We start from the raw sequence: 19,075 nt of genomic DNA, 5'->3' as shown, positions 1-19,075 counted from the left end.
TTCACTAGGTGGTAGCACCGTACAGAAGTGGGAACTGTGAATCCCACGGGACTAGGAGCGAGTTCTTTGTAGTGGGAAGCATGTTTCCCACGACTCACGAAAGGGTTAAAAATTTCTCTTCGCAGCAGAGATGGTACGGTGCACACTCCATGGATAGCCGTATTATTTCCAGTTCGAAGTGATGAACCCATGTTTCATTGCCTGTGAGGATGTTCGGCGAAAAATTATCACGATTAGCCTCGTAACGCGCAAGTAATTCCGTACAGATGGTCCTTCGTTTCACTTTATTTCACTCGTTTTTGGCGGCGAGGAACCAAGTGGGCACACACCACTGAGTATCCCAACGGGTGGATGAGTGTGTCAGCACTACCAACAGAGACGTCCACTTCATCAGCGAGGTTCTTGACTGCGTTCCTCGAATGAGTAATGGTCACAGCTGTGTGCGGCTGGCTAGCGCGCGGTAGATCATATAGGTTAAAGCGGTCGTGTTACGACGATGACAGATGCCTCGTCCAACGACTCACCGTGCTTTTGTTCACTGACATGTCTTCGTCGGTATTGTGGAAGCACCAATGAATATCTGTGATGCTCTGGTTTTCCGCCAAAACAAACTCGATGACAGCTCTCTGCCAACCAGTGATCTCCACACTACCTGGATGTTGAATTTCAGCTATCTGATAGTGCCCGCCGTAGATTGTCGTATTTAGTTTCTTGCCAAACTACAACATGGCTGCTAGGAAATTGTACTAGAACATGAAAAGAAAATACTTTTCGATTCTGCTCCCACATCAGTCTATTACATCACGTGTTAACATGAAGTTCGAAACAAGAAATCAGTCTGCAAAGCTTTGTCACGTACAGACTGATGGAAATTTGTTAGCCAAACCACAACGTGGCGGATGATGCAAAGCACTTGAGTCTGCACACACACTGCAGCTCTATACTCAGAGGCCAGACTTCTACATCCAGATTGTGTAGAGATCACTGCTGCCAACAGACGCCATTTTGGAGGCTACGATAGCGCCACCACCTATCGGAACTTCATGAAATTACAGCGGTTGGCTCGAGATTATTGCACTGTCCCCCACAACAAATTCCGAATTTTTGTCAATCGAAATTTGCCGAAAAATGTGTGTCATTACTTACTGAATGCCCCTCGCATCTTCTTGCACAGTGTCCCTAAAGTAAATAAAGTTTTTACTCAGCAGAAGCCAGGAGGAAGAATACTATGTAAATTAGATAAACACAAGAGGTCTCGTAAAGGCTTTTGGAATTCTTACACTCGCTTGCTAATTCTTAAACGAATTTTTTGCTCGTAATGAAAATGAATTTCAGCGAAACTGTGAACTCCAGGCGTGCACTAGTGATGTTCTTTGAGATCCATGTTGTTCATTTTTACTTTTGGAACACTTTGAAATCCTCACTTGTAGCTGCTATTAGTAATTAAAATGCATTAAACTCTATCATATTTTACATTGTCACTTATGCATTTACGTGTTTTTTTTAATTCACACATATATTCATTGCCTATGTTGTTGTATGTATTTGAGGTTATTTTGATAACATAAGCAATAAGCAGTGGCGATAGTTCTCAATCAGGTCGGAAGAAAGTGGGCTGCAGTTGCGCTTTCTTGCTATAGGCTGCCTGAACTATTAGAGGAAAATCATTTGATGTAGTGCAGAACTGTAGACCTCAAAAAGTCTCCAAGAGCATATGTTTATCTTTTGGGGTTGAGTCGCAGTCACCCTTTTTCTGCTTTGGAGGTGCTGAAACGGGCGACATCTGAAGACAGAAATCATCATTGTTGGTCAACTGTAAAAGAAATGCATATGTTCTCGCGGACTGTTATATCTCTTTAAGCTCTACTATCTGGTGCTACATGAGCTGCCGTAGCTCTTATGTAGCGTTATCAAGAGAGCGCGCTGCAGGAAAACATTTGTACTTAATTTAGCTGATGAAATTTAAAGGGCTGAACAGACTGTGATGGAAAATACGTAAGAACCAGCTTTCAAATTATTTAAAAAAAACTGCGTTAAAATCGGACCTTTCATTTGGGAGCTATAATGCCCCAGACAGATACACACGTACAAAACAATGTCCCTCTGTTTTTTCATCACCCCCCCCCCCCAAGACACACACACACACACACACACACACACACACACACACACACACACACACACACACACACACACACACAATATAGGGTGGTCCATCTGAAGTTGAGGATGAGACTATCGAAAACTATACATTGGGCAAAAATAGTGGATAAGACAAGTTCGTAAGCTCAGAGAGGGACATCAAATGATACTCCATTTGACCCCCAGCACCCGCCCTTCCCCCCCCCCCCCCCTGCCCCCTGGGTGGGGCGGTGGGCAACTTTTAAATCTTAAATGGAAGCCCCCATTTTTTAATTGCAGATTCGGATTTTCCATAAAAAAGTAATCAAGTTCTGTCTGAAACATTTTTTTAAACCATTGGCAGATGGCGGTGAAATCGAGAAAAATTAAAATTGGGAAGAAGTCCGATTTATTTTCAATGATCCGAGAAGGACGCATCAAATCGATACAAAATGTGCACCAATTCTTTCATTACGCCAAATTAAGCTATTTTCTTACAAAATGTATCCTACCCGCCACAGTTTTTGATGGAGGGAGGCGGAATGATATTAAAATCTCGTTAGGGAGCCCTTCACAATTGCATTACTCACCCGACTGTGGCGCTACCATGGCCAAACTGCCAACTATGGCTCAGTATAAAGGTCAGTGCAAAGCGATCAGATGTCACTTGACTTTCAGATTGTGAACCATAAACAACTGACGAAAATAAATTATTCTTTAGCGAAACATGGCTCACTATCTTCCTACAGAGATTGTTGATATGATGTTAATTTTAGGTGAATGCCATAACAATTACGCTGCAGCTGCGCAATTGTATGCAGATCGGTTCCCAAACAGACGACATCCAAGCGAAAACATTATTCGAAATTGCAGTCAACGAACTCGAAATGGATACATGCACCGTCCACCTCGTCATCGCGAATACAGTGAAAATGACGCTCGTACACTTACCGTTCTCGCCTGTGTTTAACTGGATCCCGAAATGAGTAGCCGTGCGATTCAGAGAGAAATTGGCATACCGAAATCAACTGTTTTGAGGATTTTGAAGGCGCGTAATATCATGCTTATCATATCACACTGACACAGGCATTAACGCCGAAAGGTTTGCAAATACACGTGCATTTGTGCCAATGGGCCTTGGAAATGATAAGAGGTGACAATGATTTTTTTTTAGATACGTTATGTTCACCAATGAAGCCACATTAAAAAACAATGGCGAATTAAATGGTCATGATTGTCATATGTAAAAATCACATATGTAACTATTATCATAATTAGTAAATAAATTAAAATGTAGTGTAATGACATTAGTTCATATATGAGTATATACTAGTAGAAAATATAGTCATTCGAGCAATAAGCTATTACTGGGAACAACAGGTGTGACAAAATTCAATAGGGTACGCAGTACCAAAAATAATTAATTTTTATGAATCTTTTCTTGAAAGAAAGTGATTAGAGACGGAGAGTCAGTTACCATTAATTCCTCAAAAGGCTGTTTCAAGAAAGCGGTGCAGAAGCGATCACTTTCAGACATTACAGTAGGACATCGCGTCATCCTTCTCCGGCTGTCGTCATTGGTCGCTTTTGACGTCGTTGACTAATCACCTCAATTCTCATAGCCCGTTATTTCCACCACAATTAATTTGTATTTTCCAGCTGCGCGAATCTCTGTATGTCTGAATGTTCTGTAGTTTTTCTTACAACTCGACAGCTACTACTTGACTTGCGAGCGGGCGGCTGCTGCCTTAATCGCGCGCTCAAACATCAACTACTAGGCATCTCCAGAAATTAAGAGTACTTCCGGGCGGGAAGGAGCGCCGGTCCCCGGTACGAATCCGCCCGGTGAGCCGGCCAGTCTGTGGATGGTTTTTAGGCGGTTTTCCATCAGCCTCGGCAAATGCGGGCTGGTTCCCCTTATTCCGCCTCAGCTACACTATGTCGACGATTGCTGCGCAAACAAGTACTCCGCGTACGCGTACACCACCATTACTCTACCACGCGAACATAGGGGGTTACACTCGTCTGGTGTGAGATGTTCCCTGGGGGGTCCACCGGGAGCCGAACCGCACAATAAACCTGGGTTCGGTGTGGGGCGGCGGAGGGGTGATGTGGACTGCGGTAGTCGTCGTGGGGTTGCGGACCACTGCGGTTGCGGCGGGGACGGAGCCTCTCCGTCGTTTCTAGGTCCCCGGTCATTATAGCATAACATAACTTGTTTAAAAATCAAAAAGGCAATATATTTATGAAAAATTTACAAATCCGGAAATGTACATCAAGCATTTTTTACGGCGTAGTCGCCTCCGGTTTCAATGCTCAGTTGTGAGCCGAAGAGTAAGCTTTCTGATATCTTCGGAAGAAAAGCCGCCGCAGTTTTGGCCAAATATTTGACAGCAGTCTGCACCTTATCGTTGGTATAAAACATTTTTTCAACTATAAACAACTTCAGGGAAGTGAAAACTTAAAAATCTGAAGGTGCCAGATCTGAGTAATGAGCAGGGTTGTGGACGATGTCCCAACCGAATGAATCCGAGTCGCTTTGTGCCGTTGGCTGTGTGGGGATGCGCATTATTGTGTAGCCAAGCACACTCCCTTCGTCAGCAGTGGCCTTCCTCAGTTCCTTGATGGTCTCGGTAGTTTCTCAGGTTTTCGCAGTATCATACAGCAGTTATGGTTCCCCTTGGTACAAAAATTCGATCAGAAGAATCCCTTTGCGGTTCCAAAAGACAGGGGCCGTGATTTTTCTGACCGAAACAACTGTTTTGAATTTTTTCGCTGATGCTGATGAGGGATATCATCAGTGCACTGACTGTTGTTTCGCCTCAAGGCCATAGAGGGGACACTCATGTTTTGTCACCATTCAAAACACACTCTAGGAATTGTTCACCATCCTGTTCGAAGCACTCGAGAAATTCCCCTGAAGATGCGATCGTGTTGAATTTGTGTTGATCTGTGAGCTGTTTTGGTACCGACTTTGCATATAATTTTCGAAAACCAAGTGTTTCACTGCAGAAGAGATCTGGTAATTTCTGGAAACATTGCGTTCTTCTCGTCCAAAGTCAATCCACGGTCCCCACGAATCATTTCTTCGAGCGGTTCTAGGCGCCACAGTCTGGAACCGCGCGACGCTGCGGTCGCAGGTTCGAATCCTGCCACGGGCATGGATGTGTGTAGTGTCCTTAGGTCAGTTAGGTTTAAGTAGTTCTAAGTGACTGATGACCTCAGATGTTAAGTCCCATAGTGCTCAGAGCCATTTGAACCATTTGAAGAGAAAGGAGAGTGCATTCTACTGCCAAAACCTTGTCCTTGAACGTAAAAGTGCCAACTTTGTCGAAAAAAAAAAAACCCTTTGAGGCGTTACGTCGTGGACATTTCTCGTATGGTCATTTTAAGGTCTGCAATAGACGGAGTGACTCTGTTGCTATGACCGATGTCGTCTTATGCTACCCACAAATCTATATCTCGCTTTCGAAAGCCAAGCGCCAGATTTTCATATTCTCTCGCTCGCTGCGCGCAAACTATTAGTAATACAGAAAAAAAATGAGCATGACGTTTTAACAGGAAATTTAATACAATTAAATTTTGCCCTGGCGTTATGTTTTCGCTGGGGTGAAGGTTTTAGAGTTATTCAAGATAAACGTACAAAAATGACTCTTTTTTTTTTTCCCTCACCGGTCAGCATTTCTATCAAAATTTCCTTCTGTACGAACAGTTCCCGATATTCGACCTATTATGGTCTCTATCGATTGGGCCCTTACACCACAAGCATAGTCTGGTACTTCGTTAACATTTTTAATTCAAACGTGCCCGTGAGAACAATGAACGAAAGACGACTTTTGCAAACGTTACATTAAAACTAATTACGTTCTCAATTCTATCCAAACTTAACTCCTACAAGCGCTTTAGTTTCGTAGTCAGAAGACCTGACTACTATAGCTATGTATTGCTTACTTTATGCTGTTAAAATTCGCAAAATTGTTATGTAAAATTTACACGAACGTCGATTTTACAATTTGTAAGTACTCGATTAAGCAGGCGTCGTAATAAGGCCTGTCGGTGAAGACTTAAAAATCGTTGAATGTGTGCGAAATAATTCGTGTAGTCGCAAATATTTTTACAGTTTCGAGAATACCATGAACAACATACTAGAAATCCTGACTAGAGGGATTTAGTGTGGTAGCGGGGTTGCATTTCAAGGTCACTTTTGTACGTATCTCTTGAATAACTAGTACAAAATTTATTTGCATTAAATATCCCTAAAAAAGTTTTATTTATTTTTTCTGTAGGATCAACCATATGCGCATAGTGGGCGAGAGAATATGAAATTCTCGCGCGTTGTTTGTGAAGGCCAGCTGTAATGCTGCGGGTTGCACGAAACTACAGCGGTAGGGGCAACTGACTCACCCAGTGTAGCTCTGTGGCTCATGCAAATTACATCAATTCATATAAAATATCTTTTCACGTCTTACAGATATTACAGCAATAAGTGTAGAGAGATTTACTTATCGGAACAGTGAAATAAAATCGAAATAGCTTCTACTATCAGGAATGTGAGGCAGTATAACTACAACGTTCCTTGCTGACCCTAACACAGAAGGACGTAGGACGAACGAACAGCTCACATTCTAGCGTGAGCATGCTTGGCGAGACTTGAAGCGCTCAGTCTGGCAGACGTAAATGGACAATGGGAGTGACCCCGTAGCAGCGCGCTATGAGGGTTTATTTGGCGCGTCCGTCCGAGGATTGTGAAGCGTCCGCCGCAGCTGCGAAGCCGTACATAATGTACGGGAGCACCGCGGCAGCCTCAGATTTCGGTACCTCCCTGGTAGCTGCCTGTTTGGACAACGTTTGCGCTTTGTGTACAGTCTGCGTCTGCGTTTCGCTTTGTCCTGTGTCGCGGCGCCAGCGTTTGGCAGTTGCTAAATATTTAGCGCTGGGCAACGCGTCACTAACTGTTCAAAGCTGTCTCACTTTTTGTTGGATTTTTCTGTGTTCGTCGTTACAGCGTCCTTTACAAACATTTTCATGCTGTCACACCGCTCTGTCTTTTACGTACATTTTTTTTAATTGTCCGTCGTTGTAGGGACTTTAACGCGTGGACGTGTATTTGTATCGTCAGCTTTTTAAATGTTCCGCTTTTATGTGACCCGTCCTTCCAAGTCAGAATTCCCTATTATCCCCAAAAATTACAAAGAGAAAAACTGATTTCTTGTTAGCTACTTTCACAATTATTCATTTTATGATTGTAATTATTGTTTGACTAGACATTCCAGAGTGGTGTATTTTTATGTAGCTTCACGTGTCTTTAACATTTCGCGGGTGTTCACTGACTGAAACTGGGAGAACAGCAGGGCGATCAAATTAAATTAAAGTCAGTGCAAATAAATACCACCACAGATGTTTTGAAGATGTGTTTATTACGCCGGTAAATCGGTTTCGTTCTATTGAACATTATCTATTGAACATTATCATTGACACTGAAAACTCGCCAGCAGTCTTGAGTCAGAATTGCACCGATATGACTATGCGAATCATGATACAAGCATTTCATAAACAAATCTTCTCGTACCATGGACAAAATGAGGCAAATGATGATTTTAAGGAAAGAAGGTTTTATGAATGAAGAGTAAATCAAGCAGAATGAGTAATAGAACTAGCGATCGCAATAAGATGGATGAAAACAATGAAAAGGAAAAAAGATAAATTAATTTAAATACATAACATTATTAAAATTGAATGGGAAAACACTCCAAATAAAAGAAAATAATAAAAGGAAGAAAACAATTAGTTACGAAAACTGTTGAATTTTCAGTGTATTACAAAGTTCCCAAATGAGGAAGGAGTTAAACGAAGGAAAAATTGAGAGGAAATAAATAAATTAATGTTATGACTAAAATGATACGGCGAAGGATTAGAAGTGAAAAAATAGATTTAAATCAATTAAATGAATAAAAATAATGATCATAGTCATTTCGATAAAGGTGTGAAGAAGTAGACGGCAACTAATAGAACCCGAACCAAAACATTCAAAAAATGGCTCTGAGAACTATGGGACTTAACTGCTGTGGTCATCAGTCCCCTAGAACTTAGAACTACTTAAACCTAACTAACCTAAGGACAGCACGCACATCCATGCCCGAGGCAGGATTCGAACCTGCGACCGCAGCGGTCGCGCGGTTCCAGACTGTAGCGCCTAGAACCGCTCGGCCACTGCGGCCGGCCCCAAAACATTCAGCTTACCAGCCAAGCACCTAACACTCTACTACGGCGCCGTTTTGAAACCAGTGCTTTTTTTTTTCCCCCTCCAATGCACTAGTGGTACACAAGAAATGCTTTGTTGACGGTTACTAGCAGACGGAGGCCGACCAGGGTTAATGGTTGCAGAATGTGATGCCTTGGACCCTAACGTAGACGACCTCATAGGTGGTTTCAAAAGACGATCCCACCGCTGGGGCATTATCTTATTAGTCGACTTTCAGCAGTACTAGTTAAAAGAAAATAGAAGTGCGAGACCTGCACTCATTTCGCATCATCCTGTAAAAAGACCCGAGCAACAATGTTGTACTAGGAAGTACTAATGTGACTTTGTATATCGTAGATACATGTATATACGGAGAAGGGACAGTGGACAGTGCAGTAGCTGTTCCATAATATAAACAAAGATGCCTTCAACATGTGAACAGCTCTTGCTACCAAATGCAACAGAAAATAAAATTATACAGTGGAGCTTAAAGGTAACGAAGATTACGATTTATTATTTTTCGTAAAGAAACTTCAGTCCTTGGTTTCATTTCCACCGACCTCTTTTTGAGATCCAAGGACGCTGCGCTCTTCTTTTTATCTATGGTCTAGAGGTAGAGCTGGTCACGGAGCGTTTTTTCCAGCGAGAGATTTAGCGCCATTTCACTCGGAACTTCGCAGTTGCTTCGGTTATATAGGGAGCGAGAGAATTTCAAACAGCCGGCTTTTCTGGTCTCGAGGTAGCTTCGCTTCGTCGAAAACCACAGAAAGGGATGAGGTATTTTACATACTTTTGATACACTAGAGATATTGATAATCTGTTTTTACTTTGACAAATAGCTAAGTACAGCATCATTGAAGTGCAAACAGCATGATTTCATAACCTTATTAACCGCAGACATCTAGGTTTAAACTTCCTTTTCTTTTTTCTCAAATGAAACTACGCAGTTTTCTGGTTCCGAAATAGTAATTCTAGGTGATTTATACGACTCTTTGTGCATTTTCCGTATGTTAGTACATTGTCGCCTTATTCTCCATTACCAAAAATCATTATAAACTCAAAAACTTTTAGAAATTACTGACGCAACGTCACTAAATATTTTACGAGCAGTACAACAAAAATAATCTTAGTCGTATGGCCCAATATGTTTGGTGTACACAGAGTTTGATTCCACAGTATCTCATTCAAGTCTTCAGAAGGTCGGTACGCAATTATCGAGTATGTCCTGTCTCTTCGAGTCGTTTTATTGTTGATATAAGCACAAGTGGCTTGTAGTGAAATTGCGTGCTTATGGAATATCGTCTCAGTCATGTGAATGGATTTGTGATTTCCTGTCAGAGAGGTCACAGTTCGTAGTAGTTGACGGAAAGTCATCGATTAAAACAGAAGTGATTTGTGGTGTTCCACAAGGCCGTTTGCTGTTACTTATCTATATAAACGATTTGGGAGACAATCTGAGCAGCCGTCTTCGGTTGCTTGCAGATGTCGCTGTCGTTTATCGACTAATAAAGTCACCAGAAGATCAAAACAAACTGCAAAACGATTTAGAAAAAATATCTGAATGGTGCGAAAAGTCGCAGTTGACCCCGAAAACGAAAAGTGTGAGGTCATCCAGATGAGTGCTAAAAGGAACTCGTTAAACTTCGGTTACACGATAGATCAGTCTAATCTAAAAGCCGTAAATTTAACTAAATACGTAGGTATTACAATTAAGAACAACTTAAATTGGAAGGAACACGTAGAAAATATTGTGGGGAAGGTTAACCAAAGAGTGCGTTTTATTGGGAGGACACTTAGAAAATGTAACAGACCTACTAAGGAGACTGCCTACACTACACTTGTCTGTCCTGTTTTAGAATACTGCTGCGCGGTGTGGGATCCTTACCAGATAGGACTGACGGAGTACATTGAAAAAGTTCAAAGGAAGGCAGCATGTTTTGTTTTATCGCGAAATATGAGAGAGAGTGTCACAGAAATGATACAGGATTTGGGCTGGACATCATTAAAAGAAAGGTGTTCTTCGTTGCGACGGAATCTTCTCTCGACATTCCAATCACCAACTTTCTCCTCCGAATGCGAATATATTTTGTTGACACCGACATACATAGGGAGGAACGATCACCACGATAAAATAAGGGAAATCATATCTCGTACGGAAAGATATAGGTGTTCATTCTTTCCGCGCGCTATACTCTTTGTATCCCGCCTGGGATGCGGCGCGTGGGTAAGGAACAGGAACAGGAACTAATCTCTCGGTACTGCAAATACGGTGTAAGCACCTTTACTAGTGGATAAACATATGCAAACATATTACATAACTTGCAAGGTGGTGCGAAGTTGAAGCGAAGTGTCCTGGCTGTCTGCACCTGATGAAATGGGCTGAAGCAGTCGCGGGGCTCGTTGAGCTGCACAGCACCAGCCAGAGGGCGCTGCCGTCTGTCTCGTGGTAGTGACAACCTTTGAAACTATGTGGCATCGTTACTATCGATACCACAATACGAGATTGGAATGATAGAGAATTGTGAAGGTGGTTCGATGAACTCTCTGCCAGGCACTTAAATGTGATTTGCAGAGTATCCGTGTAGATGTAGATGTAGATAGAATACTTTGGATCTCCATTTTGAGGTATCTTAAAAATATATTTTTCAGTTACAGATGTATTAATAATCTCAGGTAAAGCCCATTTGCAAGAATAATCCGCGAATCTAGTGTAAACTTTGAAGTACCTGCTCACCGCATGACACGTTAAGCGCACTGACGTGACAATAGGTCATGGGATAGCGATATGCGCATGTACAGATGGCGGTAGTTTCGCATACACGTAAAAAGGCAGTGCATTGGCGGAGCTGTCATTTGTCCTCAGGTGATTCATGTGAAAAAGTTTCTGACGCGATTTTGGACGCCGGACGGGAATTAACAGACTTTGAACGCCTAATGGTAGTAGAAGCTAGATGCATTGGATATTCTATTTCGAAAACCGTTAGGGAATTCAATAACGCGAAATTCACAGTGTCAAGAGGGTGCCGAGAATACCACATTTCAGACATAACCTCTCACTAAGGACAGTGTAGTGGGCCATGGCCATGACTTAACGACTGAGAGCAGCGGTTTTTGCGTAGGGTTGTCAATGCTAACAGACAAGCAACACTGCTTGAAATGACCGCAGAAATCAGTGTGGGGCGTACAACGAAAGTATCCGTTAGGAGAGTGCGGCGAAATTTGGCGTTAATGGGCTGTGGCAGGAGACGACCAACGCGAGTGCCCTTCCTAACAGCACGACATCGCCTGCAGCGCCTCTCGTGGGCTCGTGACCATATCGGTTGCACCGTAGACGACTGGAAAATCGTGGCCTGGTCAGTTGAGTCCCGATTCCAGTTGGTAAGAGCTGATGGTGTGTTCGAGTGTGGCGCAGACCCCACGAACCCATGGGCCCAATTTGTGAACAAGGTACTGTGCAAACTGGCGGTGGTTCCACATTGGTGTCGACTGGAATTTATATGGAATGGACTGGGTCCCTGGTCCAACCGAACCGAACATTGATTGGAAATAGTCATGTTGGCTTCTTGAAGACGATTTGCAGTCATTCTAGGACTTGACGTTCCCAAACAACGGTGGAATTTTTATGGATGACGGCGCACCATGTCACCGGGGTCACAACGCGGTTGGTTTGAAGATCATTCTGGACAATGCAAGTGAATGATTTGCCTACCCAGATCGCTCGACATGAAATCCATCGATCATTTATGAGACGTAATCGAGAGGTCAGTTCGTGCAGAGAATCCTGCACCGGCAACACTCGCAATCATGCACGGCTGTAGAGGCAGCATTACTCAATATTTCTGCAGGTGACTTATTGAGTCCATGCCACGTCAAGCTGCTGCACTGCTTCGGGCAAAAGGAGGTCCAGCGCGATATCCCATGACTTCTGTCACGTCAATGTGTAGTGGAACACACAGTGTCGGTGTCCGATCTGGATATCTCTCAGGTTAACCCGATCCACTGAATAGCTCTATGTAGAGGCCTGTCATACCCCTCTGTCCTGAGTGTTACGCTATTGTTACATTCGATTAGCAAGCGCCGCCGCGCTTGGTAACTGAATGTAACGAGAGCGTAACACTTAACACGATGCACGCTTCACAGAACTTGTTACAGGTTGCATATCTAACGGTTTCTAGGAGCAACAAAAATTTCATTTTCATTGTTACGTATAGTTATCGGCGGAACTTAAAAATTTAAAATGATTTTAGAATCCACTCATTAAGAGGTAAGTTTTGCATTTAATATTTAACAGAGGTAAGGCAGGTATTACAGTTAGAAACTGTGTATGCGTCTTGAGGCAGTGGAGCTCACTGCGCGCAAATTACAGTATATTCATCTGGTATTTGAGAATATGCTCACTTGGTGTCGTTCAACAAACTTGACGCATAATTTCAAACTTTTTCGAAATTTTTTCTGCTTTCACGTCCTACAAAGTAATGAAAGGAAAAAACTTCATCACTTACTATATTTTAGCTTTTCATGCAGCATTATTTAAGCATCAGGCATGACGTTTTAATTTATTACTTCTTTGCTACTAACTCTATTCACAACATATTTTACAAACACCATCCACATATTCCATTGAATGTACCTGATATCATTGTAAGACTCAAAAGTTCTTAAGATATGACGTCAAGAACATTGAAATGCGAGAGAAACTAACTTTTCTTAAAGCGCAGTTCGATTCTGATGGTGGGTTACTTGCTTTAATATCAGTTCTCTTTTGACAAGTTTCTGTTATTTTTTCAGTAGCTCTGTCATCTTACCCCCCCCCCCCCCCCCCCCACCGCACCCCCGCCCCTGTTACCCTCTTCTTATTGCCCCATCCACAGCAGTACTCAGATTTATTCCGCGTTCGCCAGTTACTGATTGTCTACAACGCATTCAACAATTAATCCACGAAGAATCTCCCAGAAGTATCGGTGGTTTCAGCTTTTCCTATCTTCATTGTATGTTTTTCTGATTCCAATTTGCGGTACAACGTTGAGAAACACGTCTTAAGCTCAAGTTCCTCGAAAAAAAAAAGTTAACTGCAAAATGCTAGATTTCCATTTTTGAGCTCTCCTGGCACACCATTGAAAACAAGGATATTAATTTTTTTATTGGCCTTTTTTTATACACAGTTCAGTCAATTGTTTAAGTACTGCGGTGTGTACAATAGCAAAGACTTGACATCTCACAACGGGGGTTGGAGCTTTAGTAGTGGCAACTATTTATTTACAGCTCGTACAAAATAGATACATGTTTCAAAGTTTTACTGACCTTCAAAGTAGTCACCAGCATTGTGTATAACCCGTTGTCAGCGATGTGGAAATCGTAGGATACTCTTAGCAGTGCCAGTTGTGTTGACAGTTCGAGCGGCGCGGTCTATTGTCCGACGAATTTGTAGCAGTTCTGAAGCGAATGCCGTGAAGTGTTTCCTTCAGTTTAGAAATCGAGTTGAACTCACGAGGGCTTAAGTCAGGGGAGTACAGTAGGTGATATAACACTTATCAGGCCCATAGTCAAACAAATCAGTAACAGCCTGCACTGTACGTGCTTGAGCATTGTCCTGAAAAATGATGGTCAGGTTCTGCAGAAAATGTCATCACTTCTGTCTCTGTGGTGTTCATTTTTGGAACACAACCTACGAGCAGCTTAGAGACAGAAGTGATGACACTTTCTGCAGGACCTGACCATAATTTTGCAGGACAATTCTCAAGCACGTACAGTGCAGGCTGTTACTGATTTGTTTGACTGATGGGGCTGCTAAGTGCTATACCATCTACTGCACTCCCCTGACTTAAGCCCTCGTAAGTTCACCTTGATTTCTAAACTGCAGGAAACACTTCACGGCATTCGCTTCAGAACTGCTACAAATTCGTCGGGCAATAGACCGCGCCGCTCGAACTGTCAACACAACTGGCACTGCTAAGGGTATCCTACGACTTCCACATCGCTGGTAACGGGTTATACACAATGCTAGTGACTACTCTGAAGGTCAGTAAAACTTTGAAACACGTATCTATTTTATACGAGCTATAAATAAATAGTTGCCACTATTAAAGTTCCAACCCTCGTAACATTTTACGCAGTACTTAGAGTTTCGTCCGTCTCCGTAGCTTAGTGATCAGCATGGCTGAATGCCACGCAGGGATGCGGGTTCGATTCCGTGTACTGCCATGGACTTTTTCTTGGTGAGAGGACAGTGTTATGAGGCCAACAGAGAAGCTACTCGAGCTATTATTACTGGTGTCAAGGTCGAGAAACCGGACGACGACGGGGCGAATGGTGTGCTGCGATTACATGGCGCTCCATACCGCCTCAGACGACAGCATTTGCAGAGGATGACCGCCGGCACTTTCAGTAATTACAAGATTTTTGATTTTAAAAAGTGATCGAAGTCACAGAAATGATTAACCAGCACTTAAAAATTTACAAATACTGTATCATATCCAACATTAACCAGTACGAGACAGACAGTCTATTACGGCGTAAAGTTAAGCGTCGGCACGCCAGTCACGAGCGACAGAGGAAAGACGGCTGTGGAAAGACAGCCAATCGCACTGACCGACCCCTCTCCAGGACGACAACGCGACAGCAGCGGCCCCTATGTGAAGAGGAGATAAGGCTTCGCTTGTACTGTCTCTGTAGCACAGACTTGTGATTGTTTATACTGAAGACGATTGCTTATTTTGTATATCGCCCATTGCTTGCGACACTTCTGTGTAATTGCCAAAGTTAAGTATTGTCATTTTCTTCTTTGTAATAAAACTCATTAATACGATTTGTTTGAATTGTTCGTCTAGCGAACCTAGTACGCAGGTTTCCTAGACACCACAGAATGTACTATGAAATTACTTATTTCCAAAACGCTAATTTACAAAAAGGAAAATGATCACCGATAGACGTTAAGACTACTCTTTAATATGTTACCCTGTAAGACGGTTTCTGTTATCTGAGACAGCCAAATTTATTAATAAAGCAACTCTTTCGGACGAAACAGAAGAGGCTTGGCATATTAAGTAATTTTTAGCGACTCCTGACAAATAGGTGTGAAATGGCGACTAGACAACAGAGTCCATTTTCCATTAAATACCAGTGCAATGACGCGTGTGGCTTTTTTGCCGAATGTCCGTTACTTTTACGGTGCGTGTATCTTTCCTTGATCCAGGCAGTCAGGGGTTGAGAGAAGCCCATAGTTGGGAGCAGGGAATAATAATTTCCACCATTCTCATACAGGGCTCTCACAAAATATGTGTATTTTGCACGTTGTACGTGTCATTTGCAATGGTAGAAATGACACACTGAAGCAACAAACTTTGATGAATACGCAGTATAGATAGATTCATGTTCAAATCTGGTGCTCATTTACAGTATTGAAATTAAATCAACCCCTCTGTAAGGCTCTTACCGTCGGATTGCAAAGACTAGTAGTAGTTGGGATGGGCAAGAAATGTGCTGATAAGAACTGTAGTGCCCATGAATCAAGAAAAGACAGACAATAAAAATATCACGCTCAATATTTAATATTTTATATGTGATTTTGACGATATATGTCGATGTTATTTTGAAGTAATATTGTTGTTGTGATACATAATTGTTTTTTGTTTATCCCTAGTTTGTACATGATGGATAGGACGATCCTGAAATTTTCTTCTTTGTGTTGAAACACGACTGTTTTTATCAGCGTACCTGAAGCTGCAGAACAATGGACGTCAGAGATGTGAAAATCCTCGCTTCTGAATTACGTAAAAACGAGAGTGTGGTGTGCAATTTGGGTAACACGAGTTGTTGGACCGTTTTTTCCCACCAAGCCATAATTTCTGACCAGCATGTTACCAATATTGAACAATGAGAAGTTACAGGTTTAGGGAAGTGGAACGTTCTGGAGGTTTACTGAATGTTTGGAGGAACATTTAAAAAACAGGTATCTGACATTAGCAGCCGAAACAAGAATCAAACAATGCTGCACAGTTCTACCTGGTTTTATCGTATTTGTTAATTCTTATTAAAAAAAGTAATTCTCGAATATATTATCTACGCAAGTAAATTCTCTTTCCAGATTTATGTAGAACGCCTGTTAACAAAAATTACAACTTCAAAAATTAAAACACTTCATATTCCGTTAACTGCCTTACCAGGTCTTTACTAATCACACTGACTTTTGAGCAACTACGCTTTAAACGCGTTAGTCTTGGAATAAGGCAGAAAATTTATAAACCTTTTCTTGCGATTAGCAGGCATGTATACCCATTTAAAAATATATATAAAATGTACACTCAACATTTAACTTTAACCTACGAGTAATACACACATCTAAAAAATGTTTTGCATCACTTCGGTTCCGACAGTTCCGGAATCTGTACAGAAAATTGGAATAGAAATCCACTGTACCACCAAACAGCGAGACCATCAGAGATGGTGGTCCAGATTGTTGTACACACCGGTACTTTGTAAGATTCCAGTTCCAGATTGTGCCGATGTCATTGACGCACCAGTTTGATGCTGATGTACAGTGGTTTGCTATGCGACCGATTTGGCCACTGTATCTGGGCAGACACCTCTGTCGTGGTCGGATTATGGAACTGCTACAGAAATTAGTTAGTAAAATGTAACTGAACACTCGTTTATTGCAACACATACGTAAAGTATACATTGAGTTCAGGTTAGACATGTATACGAATCTAACCTAGCTAAGAACAAAGTCCCATAACAAAACATTCCCTTCCAGAAACACACGTCCAGACCTAAGTCCATTACCAACATCTTTGTAGTGAGGGCTGCAGCAGTTGCTATCCTCGAGGGCTGTTTGCTGTAGGCAGCTGACACCAAACTGGTGGCTAAGTGCGAACTTCGGACTGCGTGTCTGATGCACTCTGGTTTCTGCTGAAGATGACCTCTATTGCTGCCGGTGAAGAACTGGATGACGAATCTCACGATGTACTCTTGCTGCCCAGCGAGGATTTATCACTTTTAGCCTCGCCTAGATGTGGGCTATTGCGCTGCTCTACTGTGACGGAAGGGTGGGCTACCCAGCAGGGGTTGTCGCGTGGGGGACAACAGAAGTGCTCAGTGGTTCAACGGCGTTTTTGGACTTGCTTCCGAGGCCGCTCCTAACCCGCCTGCTTTGACTGAAACCAATATGCAGCTTTCTAGAGACCGTAAAAAAGGGCACAGCGTATGCGACGATCGGAGCCTCTCCACAGCTTTGGTTCCCATGCAACGACGCACAGCGCACGCATCGTACGTGAAACGCCCTATGTTTCAGTGTAGTACATTCATTCATGTTCCTTCATTTATCAGAGTGAGAGAGCGTATGGTTGTCGAATTGAAGTTCACTGACTTAGTGATAATGACTATTCCGCATTACATGAAATCTTCGTCTGACCCTGGTCACTACAAACATACCTAAACATTGCTTTTATGTTTTAAAAATTAACTTTGGCTTTTATTTCTATGCTATACAGGTACCTAATTTGGGTCGAATGTAACAGTCTGTGTTGTTACACATAGCACATATTCCTATTTAATGTACGTTCAATATAAAAGTTTTAAGCAAGTTTCTAATTAGCACACACATGGTCAAGGCACATTTAAAACTAACACCCATGCTCGAAGGTAGACCCACAGCATAGATCTCTATTTCAACCACTGTTTTTCATTAGTCGTATTGTAACTGGTCGGGTTCTCGCAATAGTATCGCTTCCCGCTGTGGCTGCATCATCGTTTTTATGAAAAGCGTTTAGCTACATAAAATAACGAAGGGTTCTCGTGGAATACAGTGTGGTTTATTTTGCATTAACTACTAAATCACTACAAATCGTTGGTGTCACGGAATGAACTTTCATTGTCTGAGCTATCAGTACACAAGCTGCAAAATACTATTATGTATCTAAAAACTATTCAAAAACAAGCTCGAATCCCAATAAATGAAATTGTTATTTGTCATGGTAATTTTAGCAAATACTGTCGAGTTCAACATCAACTGCCTGCACGAAACTAAAAAAATAATTTTAAGGAACTGGACGATCGACAGACACTCCTGCAGCGAAGAAAAAAATTTCAAAATCATCTAATTTTCTCCTTTATAAAGCAACAATACCCTGAAGTCATAACTGCACAAATTTAGCAACACCTTTGTTAAGAGTGACGATACCGATGATTTTTGTAACTCTATCATTGTATTGTATTGCATTGTATGTTAACTGGGGACCTAGAAACGACGGAGAGGCTCCGTCCCCGCCGCAGCCGCAGTGGTCCACAATCCCACGACGACTACCGCAGTCCACTTCACCCCTCCGCCTCCCCACACCGAACCCAGGGTTATTGTGCGGTTCGGCCCCCGGTGGACCCCCTCAGGGAACGTCTCACACCAAACGAGTGTATCCCCTATGTTTGCGTGGTAGAGTAATGGTGGTGTACGCCGACGTGGAGAACTTGTTTGCGCAGCAATCGCCGACATAGTGTAACTGATGCGGAATAAGTGGAACCGGCGCGCATTCGCCGAGGCAGATGGTTCAAATGGCCCTAAGCACTATGGGACTTAACATCTGAGGTCATCAGTCCCTTAGAACTTAGAACTACCTAAACCTAACTAATCTAAGGACATCACACACATCCATGCCCAAGGCAGGATTCGAACCTGCTACCGTAGCGGTCGCGCGGTTCCAGACTGTAGCGCCTAGAACCGTC

At 42.5% G+C, this 19,075-nt stretch overlaps 1 protein-coding gene across 4 annotated transcripts in view; it reads left to right on the top strand.

The window, feature by feature from the left end:
- The window catches only part of LOC126251488 (DNA ligase 3), a 605,411-nt gene that overhangs the window by 512,109 nt on the left and 74,227 nt on the right, over nt 1-19,075 (top strand). The window lies entirely within an intron of this gene.

This window comes from Schistocerca nitens, chromosome 4, assembly GCF_023898315.1.
Source record: "Schistocerca nitens isolate TAMUIC-IGC-003100 chromosome 4, iqSchNite1.1, whole genome shotgun sequence".
In the NCBI taxonomy this organism is placed as follows: Eukaryota; Metazoa; Arthropoda; class Insecta; order Orthoptera; family Acrididae; genus Schistocerca; species Schistocerca nitens.
Note: the sequence above shows the minus strand (reverse complement) of the source record. Positions and strands in the feature narration are given on the sequence as shown.